Here is a 13830-nt window from a genome sequence, read left to right as displayed (position 1 = left end):
AAATCCACAGACCTGCATTCTGTGTACAGCTCAGGCTGCAGGTACCTTTTCAGCAAAAAGACTCTGAATTCACTCATCACAAGCATTCGTGTTAAGGCCTGCTGTGGTTGCGAGCTTCCCTTGAAACTTTTGAGGAAAGAAGGCTCCATGAAACTTCCATTTATATTTGATTTTCCCCCTAATCTCTGCAGGATCCCAGAGATAGTTATGTACAAATCTCTGGCCCCAGTGAGATTTCTGTCAAAGAAGAATACCAAGAATCACAAAAAAATAGTGAAATTTGAGAAATCATCACAGCATTATGCAATAACGCTCTTTAAGAGAATCAAAACTTAAATAGCATTAACTTACCTTTGGTGAAAGTCCCAGCTACACGGTTTATGGTTGTGCCTCTGTTCTTAGTTGTGCCCAACTGGTTCTGCTGTAGAAAGTGAGGCTTCTTGTAATTACCATCTCAGTTTATTTTTCATTTTAGTTGGCAACGATCTCACTGCTCTCCAAACCAGTTACATATTGACCTGGAGACCAACAGGTTACCTGGATGTCACAACGATGCACCATTTACCTGATTCTCTCTCCTGTTTCTCAGCCACATTGCCCACTCTCTATTCTGTCAAACCATTTGGGCATTGCCCAGGGTATCCTTATGCTGGGAAGTTCTTAAGTAGCCATGTGGCTTACATTCCTTCCCATAATGTGTTGTGCTTACCTTGAAATACTGAACAGATAATATGAGCATTTATTTCTCCCTTGATGGCCTGTCTTGGTCTTTTGTGGGAAATACTGCAAATGGGACCACAAAAAAATTGGTGTGAAGTGGAGAAAAGGTGTGTAGGTTGTGTATGGATAAGTTGAGAGGGGATATGAAAGACAGAAAATATCTACTACCTAAACTTACATACAATCAGTGCAGCTTACGTGATTGAACTGTATTAACAGTAGCGGTGAACAGCTGCGGAAGGGAAATGGAGTGAAGAAACTTGAAGGAACTTGGTTGAAAAAAAAGGTAGCCCAACTACCGTTTCCTACCTAATCATAACATTTTAATACAACAGAATAAAGTGACATATTAAATGGTAATGTGCATTTTCATCCAGGACTTGTTGAAAACTATAATACAGTATCCTTGTAATTTACTGGTAATATATACACAATGTAAAAGATCAGGAGCAGAGAGTACTATCACTATATTTAGAGATAATGGTGCTTTTCTTTCACAGGCTTGATATAAACTTTGATTACATAGCATTCCTTTAATTTGCTGCTATTCAAGAAAACCCTCAGAGCACTGCAGCAAGCAATGCCTCTCTTTTACATTTGCATTTTTTAATTTGCATTTTTTAATTTCCCAGACTACAGCTCCACACCTACACAGGCTTTCCCTGTGGGAGGGAAGAGAATATTTTTCAGTATGAATGATACTGTTTCTCTTCTCAAATAGCTGTAGTTATTAATTCCAGAGATTTACAAAAATCATTTTGCTGCTGTATCACTTAAGTGCGGAGGACTTTTTCATAACATCAGATGCCAATCTATTGCTCCACTGGTACCCATTTTAAATAGGGCAGCCAAGCAAAAAGTTCAGACTGCTCGAAATGACTAGCTTCTGTTCTCAGCAGCCTGATCTTGCATTCCTTGCATGTCCAAAAATGCTGCTGAATACAAGAAGAGTTCGGTACTTTTAAAGGAAGACCCATTTTGTCCATAATATGTCAAGCCCCCCATGGCATAGTAATGACAAGCATATAGAACAGATTACTCAGCACAGCAGACTTTAGGATCTTCTATTTACTAACCAAAATAGACCAATTTAGTAGATACCTTGTAATCAAGTACTAAAAATCATGTTCTAGGAGCTACAGTATTTGCCTGTGACCTGGGTGATCAGCATTTCAAACCCTACTCTGCCTCACTCGGATCTCTTCCATCTCTTAAGTGTTGGGCTCTTTTTAAGACAGAAAAGTTATGACAGGAAGATCCTGTGCACCAATAGCTACATCACTCGCATGGCGGATGACAAAACTGGGACAGGCTGGAGAGTATGGAACTCTGTCTGGGGACAGGGGGTCAGTTTACAGAGAGTTTGCGGGTCAGGGTTAAAGGGAAAACAGCTATGGGAGACATTACTGTGGGGATCTGTTACAGGCCGCCTGATCAAGGAGAACCTGTGGATGAAGCACTCTATAGACAGATAGGAAAAGCCTCACGCTCATAGGCCCTTGTTCTCATGGGGGACTTCAACCACCCTGACATCTGTTGGAACAATGGTACTGCACGGCACAAGCAATCCAGGAGGTTCCTCGATTGTGTGGAAGACAACTTCCTTCTGCAAGTAATAGAGGAGCCGACAAGGACAGGTGCCATGCTTGACCTTGTGCTCACCAACAGGGAAGGGCTCATTGGAAATGTGGTACTCCAGGGCAGCCTTGGATGCAGCGATCACGAGATGGTCGAATTTGAGATCCTCAGGACAGTGAGAAGAGCATGTAGCAAGCTCACTGCCCTGGACTTCCAAAGAGCAGAATTTGGTCTCTTCAGGAACCTGCTTAGTAAGGTTCCATGGGATATAGCCCTGGAGGGCATGGGGGCCCAAGACTGTTGGTTGATATTCAAGGATCACCTGCTACAAGCTCAGGAGTGCTGCATCCCAACTAGAAGGAAGTGCAGCAGGAGGGCCAGGAGACCTCCTTGGATGGATAAGGAGCTGCTGAGGAAAATTCAAAGGAAAAAAGAGGTTTATAAAAAGTGTAAGCAAGCACAGGCGGCCTGGGTAGTGTACAGGGATGTTGTCAGGGAAGCTAGGGACCAGGTTAGGAAGGCTAAGGCCCAGTTAGAATTAAACTTGGCCAGGGATGTTAAGGATAACAGGAAGGGATTCTACAGGTATGTAGCAAATAAAAAACAGACTAGGGACAACATAAGCCCCCTGAGGAAGCCCTCGGGAGAACTGGCTACACAGGATTTGGAGAAGGCTGAGGTTCTGAATGACTTCTTTGCCTCGGTCTTCACTGGCAAAGGCTCTGACTGCACCCAAGTCTTAGAAGGTAGACATGGGGACTGTGAGAATGAAGACCTTGGGCCCACTGTAGGAGAGGATCTGGTTTGAGACCATCTTAAAAATCTGAATGCGCACAAGTCCGCGGGACCTGATGGAATCCATCCGCGGGTCCTGAAGGAGCTGGCGAATGAAGTTGCTAAGCCACTGGCCATCATATTTGAAAAATCGTGGCAGTCAGGTGAAGTTCCCGACGACTGGAAAAAGGGAAATATAACCCCCATTTTCAAGAAGGGGAAAATGGAAGACCTGGGGAATTACAGACCAGTCAGTCTCACCTCTGTGCCCGGCAAAATCTTGGAGCACATTCTCCTGGATGGCATGCTAAGGCACATGAAAAACAACAAGGTGCTTGGTGACAGCCAGCATGGCTTCACTAAGGGGAAATCCTGCCTGACCAATTTGGTGGCCTTCTATGATGGGGCTATGAAACTGATGGACAGGGGTAGAGCAGTTGATGTCATCTACCTGGCCTTGTGCAAAGCGTTTGACACTGTCCCACACGACATCCTTGTCTCTAAACTGGAGAGATATCAATTTGATGGATGGACCACTTGGTGGATAAAGAACTGGCTGGATGGCCACACACAAAGAGTTGTGGTCAATGGCTCAATGTCCGGCTGGAGACCAGTAACGAGTGGTGTCCCTCAGGTTTCAGTGTTGGGACCGGTCTTGTTTAACATCTTCATCTCTGACATGGACAGTGGGATTGAGTGCGCCCTCAGCAAGTTTGCCGATGACACCAAGCTGTGTGGTCCGGTTGATACGCTGGAGGGAAGGGATGCCATCCAGAGGGACCTTGACACGCTTGTGAGGTGGGCTGATACCAACCTTATGAAGTTCAACCACGACAAGTGCAAGGTCCTACACCTGGGTCGGAGCAATCCCAGGCACAGCTACAGACTGGGCAAAGAAGAGATTCAGAGCGGCCCTGCAGAGAAGGACTTGGGGGTGCTGGTCGATGACAACATGAACATGAGCCGGCAGTGTGCGCTCGCAGCCCAGAAAGCCAACCGTATCCTGGGCTGCATCAAAAGGAGCGTGACCAGCAGGTCCAAAGAGGTGATCCTGCCCCTCTACTCTGCTCTTGTGAGACCTCACCTGGAGTATTGTGTGCAGTTCTGGTGTCCTCAACATAAAAAGGACATGGAACTGCTGGAACAAGTCCAGAGGAGGCCAGGAGGATGATCAGGGGACTGGAGCACCTCCTGTATGAAGACAGGCTGAGAAAGTTGGGGCTGTTCAGCCTGGAGAAGAGAAGGCTGCGTGGGGACCTCATAGCAACCTTCCAGTATCTGAAGGGGGCATACAGGGATGCTGGGGAGGGACTCTTCATTGGGGCCTGTAGTAACAGGATAAGGGGTAACGGGTTAAAAGGAGGAAATTCTTTTCTGTTAGGGTGGTGAGGCACTGGAATGGGTTGCCCAGGGAGGTTGTGAGTGCTCCATCCCTGGCAGTGTTCAAGGCCAGGTTGGACAAAGCCTTTGGTGGGATGGTTTAGTGTGAAGTGTCCCTGCCCATGGCGGGGGGGTTGGAACTGGATGATCTTGAGGTCCTTTCCAACCCTAACTATTCTATGATTCTATTCTATGATTCTATGATTTTACTGGTATACATATTGGAGCCCACAGGGCTCAAAAAGCCTTTCTGAAGAATGGGATACCTACATGTAACTCCATACTCCAGATGTGGCAGAGGGACATTTAGCTTCCCATTTCATAGAAAATGCCGAAATAACAGAAGAAAAAAGAAATGGTCTCTCCCTCACTTGGTAGGGAAGGGTCAACTTCTTTTGAGTACATACCTTCTAGAAGAATGTCAGCATCCCAGGTGACACCTCTGCACTCAGAGGCCAGACTGAAAGGCTGTCCTTTCCCGCAGCATCTGCTCTCAGCTCGCTCACTAACTCCCTTTCAGTATGCTGGCTCCTGGGACGGTAATTTTTCAGTATTCAGCCTGCCTCCTGCTTTGCAGGTATAGTCTGTGCCCAAGTTGGATTTCTGTATTTTACACAGAGCCTTTGCTCTTAAAAGCCTGGGATGATAAACTTGAGGCATGACCTAAAGAGGGAAGACAACAAGCAAAATTAGACCTGGACGAGATGGCAACAGCAGAACAATGACTGTTCAGGAATTTAGCCAAGTACTAATGCCTGTCTACTGGGGAGGGGCTGTCTCCAGAATAACACCATCCAGGGGCTCAGGCAAGAAAATAAAGTATTCCTTTGACTTTCTCTATCCAAGACCTTGCAAAAGAAAATTTACAAACACAGCATGTCTTCCCAAGACTGAACGTTTGCTCACATAGTAAGGTGGAAAAAAACAGCTTGGAAGACTATATAACAGCACCATCTCATGACACCTGCCATAACAATATTTTATTTGTCAGTCTTTTCTCATCCTATGTCTCTTGAAGCTTGACTAGGTTACTGCATCAAAGGAAAGGAGTAGTAGTATCATTTCATATAAAAGAAAAAGAGAGAAGTATGCTGTACACAATCCGCCCATCATGTCACCTCACAGTTACGTTAACCAAACAGGGTAACACATCTATGAAAAAATACAAAATACACAGCCATATGCTATGGCAACCCATGGAAACCAGAGCTTCCTCTCAGGTGAGGTAAAAAATGCTCCATTTTTATATGATACCTGTAATTCAAAATGCTTTACACAGCTTAATTAATGTAACATACTTATGCACATCAATTAACTAAGGCAGAGAAAGATTAAATATATGACAAAGCACAAAATTTAATAGACACAGGAAATGGCAGAGCTATAAACAATATTGAACTACTGGATCCCAGCATTAAGTTAAAAAAAAAAGGGCCTATTTTAATGCAACTATTTCCTTTCCCTTTCTCAAAGTATATTGGAGGCAGCAAGTTCTGTTGTGAACAGCAGTGAGCACATCATCAGCTCTTCGCAAGTACTGAACTGGATAAATAATATTAACTATAATCCCACTATCATGTCCTAAACCACTAAATCCACTGAAAATTTAAACTTTCACATTTAACTGACTTCAGTACAGATAATTCTGAAAGCTGCACTATCTTGGTACTACTAATTAATATGTAATAGTAATAATAATCATGACTGATAATGCTGCTCTAATAAGGATTTAATCCTACAGATCATTTTTCTGAAAGCACTTTGATAGTAATGATTATTTATTCTTACAGTGCGTTTTTCATGCTAGCAACTTTGAGTACCACAGTGATTAATAAAGCTAAAGAAACTGAGAGATACATAAAATAACAAGCTTATGAGAGTGCCAATGTGCTGATCTGATTAAAGAAACATTAACAAAAAATAAAGCTGTAAAGGAGATTCTCTTGGGAGAGATGAAAAATAGAAATTAAACAAAACCCCCTTAAGGCTAAATCAGCAGGATTGCTGCACACTGACCTGTGCATCAATGTTATTTCCACTGTCAGTCTAGGAAACAAAATAAAATTATAAATAGCATTTAGTGACCTGTGGACTAGGTTGTCAGCTGTGTAAATACCTGCATTTTCAAAGGGCTGCAGAAACATAGTACCTACCATGAAAATACCTATGTCTTGTCCATGATGACTTCAATGCACAGCAGAGGAAGGATAAGTACTGCCAATGTTCACAATACTCTGGTGATAGTTGATACATATATGTGCGTTACTTAGATTAGTCATACTGAGGTCTTCTAGGGTTTTTTTCGTCTGCGGCACCTAGGATTTAAGTTCAGCACAGGTTCCTTTTCCCTTCCTCCTGTCATCTTCCCACTCCTTCAGGTTAAGCCAAAGGCCTTGGTATGACCCAAGTTACATTTCCATTGATATCCATAGCTGGCCAATAGAGAGAATTCACCTGGTTCAAAAATAATCCTCTATAAAGGATCAGCTTAGCCTACAAAGCACTGCATATGCAGCATTTTGCCAAAATAGCTTTGTAAGGAAATCACCTGGGCTGGCACTATTTATAACAGCAAAAGAAGTTTTGTGTAGGATGGCTTATGTAATGAAAGAAGCCTGGTTAGCATGAGTGGCAGTTTTTATACCCAGAACTTGAACCTTCTCAAGAAGCTTTTACTGTTTTGTCTTCCCTGGCAAAGTCTTAGTAGTATAGATCAACCTTCAGAGAAATATCCAACAGCAAAGACCTCTCCTGAAAGTAAAAATTACTCAGGGATGAGTAACTTTAAAAAGAGTCCCCTGACTTTGTTCCTATCTGTTACAGATCACTCTAGTAGCAATGTGAAACCAGAGAGAAACAGATTATGGGATACAAAAGAGAGAAGTCCCCAGATGGAGGTTACTGAGCCATCAGATATAAATGGAAATTATCTACAGTGACATGCTCATGGACTCCACAGTATTGTCATTATGCTGGCATCAGGGAAGCAGAGAAGGGAGCACTGGGTTTTGTCAAGAGTTGTATGGGTGTATCCAAACCTGAGGTGTGAGAAAGGGGGACAGGAGTGAGTCTTTGGAAGAAAAGCTGAAAGAATTTATTGCAGGAGCAATTCTGCAGTTTTTCCTCTTCATGATCATATTTAGTTAAGCAGGTAAGGAAATGACTGCACAGAGAAATATATGAAAGAACAACAAAAGATGCCAGGTTAACAGAAGCCCTCTGATTAATAAAACAGAAGCCCAGCCCATGGTCAGAGAAACTACATGATGTTAAGAAATAGCTGTCATGTTTTGAATACACATTATATAAACACTGTCTGAGGTTCATGGAAGTCCTGAATGGAACCAACAATCTCTTTGTTAAGGGGATGAACACTATTTCATTCCAAATAAATATCAAGAGTAGCCTCCAGCAACAGAAAGCAAATCTGAATAGGAAGAGATCTTAGCAGATCTAGTTCAGGTTTTCTACACTACCGGGCAATCCTTCTCCAAACTAATTTGTGAACAAAGAGAACAAAGGGTTGGATGTTTCTCTGGGGACAGTCATATTTTTTAACTCAAGAGTAAATTACATTGAATGAGAACACAAAGTCATAAAACATAATCAGGCTATTAGCTAGGTAAGAATTGTGGGAAGATACAGTGCTCCACAATGAATTCCTAATGTTACATATGATAAGTAGAGACAATAGAAATCAGTGGGAAAATTTGGCATGCAGTGATTTCCTTCCCTGGGCCTCCTGCAATTTGCAGAACTCTGCAGAATTTCCTGGGCTGCTTGGTCAGCTTTATCTTTTGCTGAAATACACTTGGATTTCAATGCTAACCACCACCGCTACGAAAGGAGGGTAGTTATAAAAGGTTGATTTGCAAAAATATTTATAAATTCTGCAGCTTTCTATTTTTAGGTGTTCAATTTACGGCTTCTGGTGGCTGCAGACATCTGTCTTGTCAGAGAATTCTCCATGGTGTTAACAGAAGTGAAGCTGAAATGAAGATTTAGATTCATCATGAAGTGGGAACAGGGACTTTGATTCTAGAGAAAATAGAACCCAGAGGAGAATCATAAACACACACATTTTCTTTGCACAGAGATGTCTCTAGGATTGTCGAATAAATCTTGAAATAATTATATGAGCCAATTTGTGCAGCAATGGAAATAAATAGGAATTTTGTTAGGGATTTCCAGTGGGATCAAGACAGAGCCTGGCTGTAGTCAGTAATAACTCTCAGGACACCAGCAAGCTTAGAATCATAGAATCATTCAGGTTGGAGAAAACCTTTAAGACCACTGAGTGCAGCAATATAGAGCTTATTCTCCATGCTTAATCATATACAGTTGGTTAATAGTCCCCTGTACTAGCAGAAAGAAGTCCCAGACTTGAAAGGGAAATTTTTCCTTGAATTCGAATTTTGCATTCTTCGAATTTGGAATTTTTCCTAGAATTTGGAATCTTCAGCAGAGTAAAGAAAAGGCTGTGAGGGATTAACCACAAGCATGTTTCCTGAGGTAAGCTGTGTGCTTTTGCCATCAGCAAGGTGCAGGGCAGCCCAGGACTGCTTGGAAGACAAAATTATGCTCAAGAATAAGCTGGTAAAAAATGAGAAAACTGAGAAATGCTTCTTGTCTTGGATCCAGCAGTGTGGTTAATGACGTGGTTGATTTTGATCAGTTTGATTTGCATGCTGCAACTTCTGTTAAACAGAAAATCCATCACAGAATATAAAATACCATTTTGTTTGTTCTTAAGATTTGAATTTTTCCTCTTCTGTAAGGTTCAAAAGAATCTTTTGCTTATGCTATTTTGCTCATACCATACTTGAAAGCATTGAAAAGTGAGCTGTTTGCTTATCCTCAGGGCAGGTGCTCTGTAGACTATCACAGTCAAGCTTTGTCGTTCTATGCTACAGTCTTCAGCCTTGACCTAAGAGGTTCTTCTTTCCCATTTCTCCACCCCCTTAAAAAAGAGAAAACTATAAAGGGGAGACAGAGAAATCATTCTTTATTCTAAGCTAGTGTTTTGTCTTGCTTTGGTAGAGCCTTTGCTGTACATACACATACATAAGTTTTTCTAGTCTTCTGTACTCTAGTGTTAGCCAGTACTGAAGCTAGTCTGGGGCTGAAAGCAGTCTTAGTGTAGTAGAAAATTCAGCAGGGGAATTCAGCAGCGTTAATTGCATGACTTGGTAACACTCAGGGGAAACCTTCCAGGTGACATGTAAGGAAATAGCACACATATATCTCACTTTAATATGAAGGGAATCAGACTGCTCATCTCCCTGTACAATCTGTTGACAACTTTTCCCTTACACTGAATGATGACACGCAGGTGGAATTATCTTGTTCCATTAAGGATCTTTAGAAAAATATATATAATGGCAAAAGCCTGCAAAGGTGTTCTCCTCCCAGACAAACACTGTACAAATCCTAAATTCTGAAGTTATTTCGAAAGAATAAATCTCTGAAAGGTACAAAATGTTTTCTATTTACTGGTGTGTAAGGAAAAGTAATACAATAAATTACTGTTCCAGTCACCTACCCTGGTATGATGTGGGATACAAGATAAAAATGCACACTGTAGCTCAAAACAGAAGGTGCAAAGGTGACTTTTGAAATCCCCTGATCCCAAGCTAATTGCTAAGACAATCCCCAAGCATACGTTAAAGCAGCCTTCAGCATCAGCATCTAAACATGCCTTTTGTTCTAGTCCAGAGCCCATTAGGAACCATGCCCTAATACCACAGGAATATTCTCTGGGAAAAGAATTAATAGTTTCCATAGCCATTTGCTTCATCAGCCCAGAGAAAGCCTTATTTAACTCTTTGCATAACTTCAATTGTTCAGTAGCTTTGAGCACCCCTTGTGAAACTATACCGTATGAGCTGTTGTTCATAATTTAACAATTCTATAGTATCTAGTCAAAATATCCTCCTGATAATCAATGAGTTGCTCTTATAATATCCAAGTCTGTGAAGTTTCTGCTTTTTTGCTCCTCTGCAGAAATTCAAAAGCCATAAACAGCCATTAATCCCAGAAGATGGTCTGTTCAAACTGCATCCAGTAATCTTGGAAAAGCTTTCTCAAGCCCAGTGGACATTACCTTGAAACTTCTGACTCGATTGGTTAAATGGCTAAAGCACATATATGTCCCAGATGTTACCACAGATGTTTGTCTTGACTAGTCATTAAACTTTGATATGCAGAGACACTTGGCATCAGATTACATTTTCTTATTTACCAGTGGAAATTTGATATTTATGAAAACCCCTTTTCCTATAAATGCTGGAATGTGGCAATTTCAGTGCATGGGGCCACCAGATTTATGCAGAAGATTCGCAGATGAACAATGAGATATTTATTGTGAAAGACAAAAATACCTCCTTTCTTTTCCTGCAGGGTTGGAATGGCAGATGAGAGAAATGGGTTTGATTCTGATCACATGAGGTCACAGCATGCAGGAATGAGTACATGGGTGTAAAAATGACATAGGGCTAAAAGCAGTCTGCAATAGATCTTGTTCTAAAATAAGACTTTTTTGTTGATCCTTGGATTTTCAAATGAGTCAAAGGTAGTTGAAAGTTCCATTCCTACAAAATGCAGAAGCTACATGTTTCATGCTTGTAGCTTCTTTTGATGAAACCTGTGCCTTGTCCTAGTTGCAGTAATAATAAAAACAGACAAAAAACTACAAACCCCACCACCAGCCCTCTCTCTGTTTATACTTTGGCTATTCCATGTCCCTTCTCCAGGAAGAACAATATCGGAACCCCTGTGCTCAATAGTTAAACCCAGATAATATAAGAGAGAAACCGTGTCAAGGAAACCTCCATCATCTGAACCCTGTATCTTAAAGTCAGAGGCCCCAGGCATGTTACTTTTGAATTCTTGCAGGGTTACAGGCCTCCAAAATAAATCAGCTCTGCCAATTGTGAAACACCCTGGAGCAGATATTGGAAACATTCACTATCTTTTAAAGTGACAGATTAGAATCTCTAGTAACAAAGTTTTGCTCCTTTCCTTAAGCAATTCCACTTGCAGTGAAAGATTTGGGTATTCTTCTGAAAGTCTTCCAGCAATCCACACCAGCCTGCTTCAGACTGATTCTGATCTCACTTGTACCAGCAAAAAAAATAAATAAATGTGAGTATATACTGTATCAGAGATACACACTTTGGTGCATGTCCAAAATTAGGCTGCAGTTGCAGACCTGCGTATTTTCATGCTAAGAAATCCTAAATTGGGCTTGCAAAAGAGCTCTGCTGAAGGGAACCAGGGAAGGCTGGTACTTGGGTGCAGTAACTCAGCCACACAACCCAGTTTCTACTGACTTGTCCACTGATACCTCCAATGTTTAGTCTCAAATACTATCAGTCTGCCAAGGCAGCATTGGGCATGCAGAATCAGGAGTACAAAGGCAACTGTAATGACTCACTAAGCCACTTATGAATGATAGTAGATACCTGCCTCCCAACAAATTGGAATCTGTTTAGATAGAGCTGCCTCTTCTGAGTGGTCAAATGGGGTCCTCTGCATTGAAGTAAGTGAAAGGTCCTTCCTGACTTCAGACAGCACGAGACCATTCCCAGACACTGCTTGAGGGAAAAGTTTCAGTTATTTCTAGTGCTCTCTGCAGAAAACACCTAAGAAAAACCATCAGTAGCTGCAGTGGCCACAGGGTCCACAGCAGCTCCCATCTTAGCAATATGTGCAATTTCACCAGAAACAAAATACAGGCTCATGCCGGTGGTACTGACCCAGCACCAAACTGCTAAAAGAATGGAAGAACAAGGCTAGGAGGAATTACTCCTCAGTTTAATTTCAGTTGAAAGAAAAGATTTCTCAAACTGGGCAAACAATAACTTCAGAATCAGGAGATGAAGACACCACGATTAATTGTGTCTTTCTGAGTTTGCAAACAACTGCTCTAGGAAATACAAGTGACTCTTATTTGTAATGCACTAACTCTGAAACATAATGATGGCAATTTAAAGTTTAGTATTGCACTACCTGATAGCACTAGGAAAAATATTTAGCTAATATGTCTATGTATAAATTCTATACAATCTCTCTCCACGTGTGCTACAGACCTGAACTGTGCTCCTCACTGACTGTGTACGTGACATTTTGTATGACACAGTTATGTACTTTCAACCCAAAAGCCAGCTGGATTTGCAGTACAGCACTGCAGGTGGAAAGTGGGGATGACAAACAAGACATTATAAGATACACTGAATATCATATCAGAAGAAAAAAACATGGTGTGGCCCCTGCTCTGACTACATTATTAATTTTCATATTTAATTCATAAAGAAACACAACTTTATCTAATTTCCACAAGGTTTCCAGTCTCTTGGAAAATACAGCCCCAGAATCTTGACATCCTCCTGCAAAATTCTGGTTGAGGTGGGTACATGAAAGAAAAAGACTAACTTAAAGACAAAGCCCCAAGCCCTGATTACATACTATCTTTAATGTTTAAGACTATTGTAAACAATTTTGGACAACAGTTTTGATAAAGGATGTGGCTGTCTTTTCTTCAAACATCTTCTGACAAGTGCCACATTCTGACCGATATGTAACAGCAGTGTAAATCAGAAGCTATTTCCCTGAAGTTAATAGAGATCAGATTCCAGGCTCATAGGCTTTTGCACACTGAATTTAACTATCTGTCATGCCTGCGAGGTTACAGCATAGACCTAAAAGAAGGTATGGTGTAAGATCAATGTTAAAGAAAGAGTTTCATTCAAACGACCATCTTTTCTCATCAGACATGATAGGAGATTTATTATTCCAATATTATTGTTGAAACTAGAAGGGAGAGAAAAAATAAGCAGGAACATATATTTTCATTTTATGACTGTGAACAACATTTCACATTGTAAACATATCTTGGTCTATAACATTTACCCAGTAAAAAAATTAATTTCAATACAGTCCTTATTGCTAGCTCTGCAGAGCCTCCCCGGAACACTGTGTTAATGATTAATATGAAGTCAGTGGAATTCCACAGTTGCTGAGAGTCTTGTGCCCAAGAATGAACTGCATTGCTAAATCAGCAAAGACAGTTGTCAAGGTAACCTCTATGTAATCTATTTAACTGGCTCCCAAAACACCAATCAAGGTCAGATAACGCACTCAAGCACCATATGAACACACTCATACGGCATAAAGCTTTGTATCAAGACAGCAGGGAGGAAAAAACCTCATTAGGAAGTAGGGGGAAAAAAATAAAATCGGTTTTGAGAAGTGTTAATTGGGATTGCAGTTAGCTTTGTGGGGAAAGCATGCCGCTCATCTGAATATGTTTTATCTATAGGAGAAGCAATTTCACTCCAGTTCAGTTTGAATGGAAATGTCCTTCTACTAGTGTTTAAA

At 41.3% G+C, this 13830-nt stretch overlaps 1 long non-coding RNA gene across 1 annotated transcript in view; it reads right to left on the bottom strand.

Annotated features, from left to right (window-relative positions):
- Positions 1 to 375: 375 nt before the first annotated feature.
- LOC136019379 (uncharacterized) overlaps positions 376 to 13830 on the bottom strand; it is a 129333-nt gene continuing 115878 nt past the window's right edge. Inside the window, exons 3-4 of the long non-coding RNA XR_010614857.1 lie at positions 4860 to 5115; positions 376 to 518 (exon numbers count right to left, since the gene is read on the bottom strand). This is a non-coding gene — a long non-coding RNA (uncharacterized LOC136019379). The remainder of the gene's footprint in view (positions 519 to 4859; positions 5116 to 13830) is intronic.

Source organism: Lathamus discolor, chromosome 9 (assembly GCF_037157495.1).
Source record: "Lathamus discolor isolate bLatDis1 chromosome 9, bLatDis1.hap1, whole genome shotgun sequence".
Lineage (NCBI taxonomy): Eukaryota > Metazoa > Chordata > Aves > Psittaciformes > Psittacidae > Lathamus > Lathamus discolor.
This window is presented reverse-complemented; position numbering and strand designations above follow the sequence as displayed.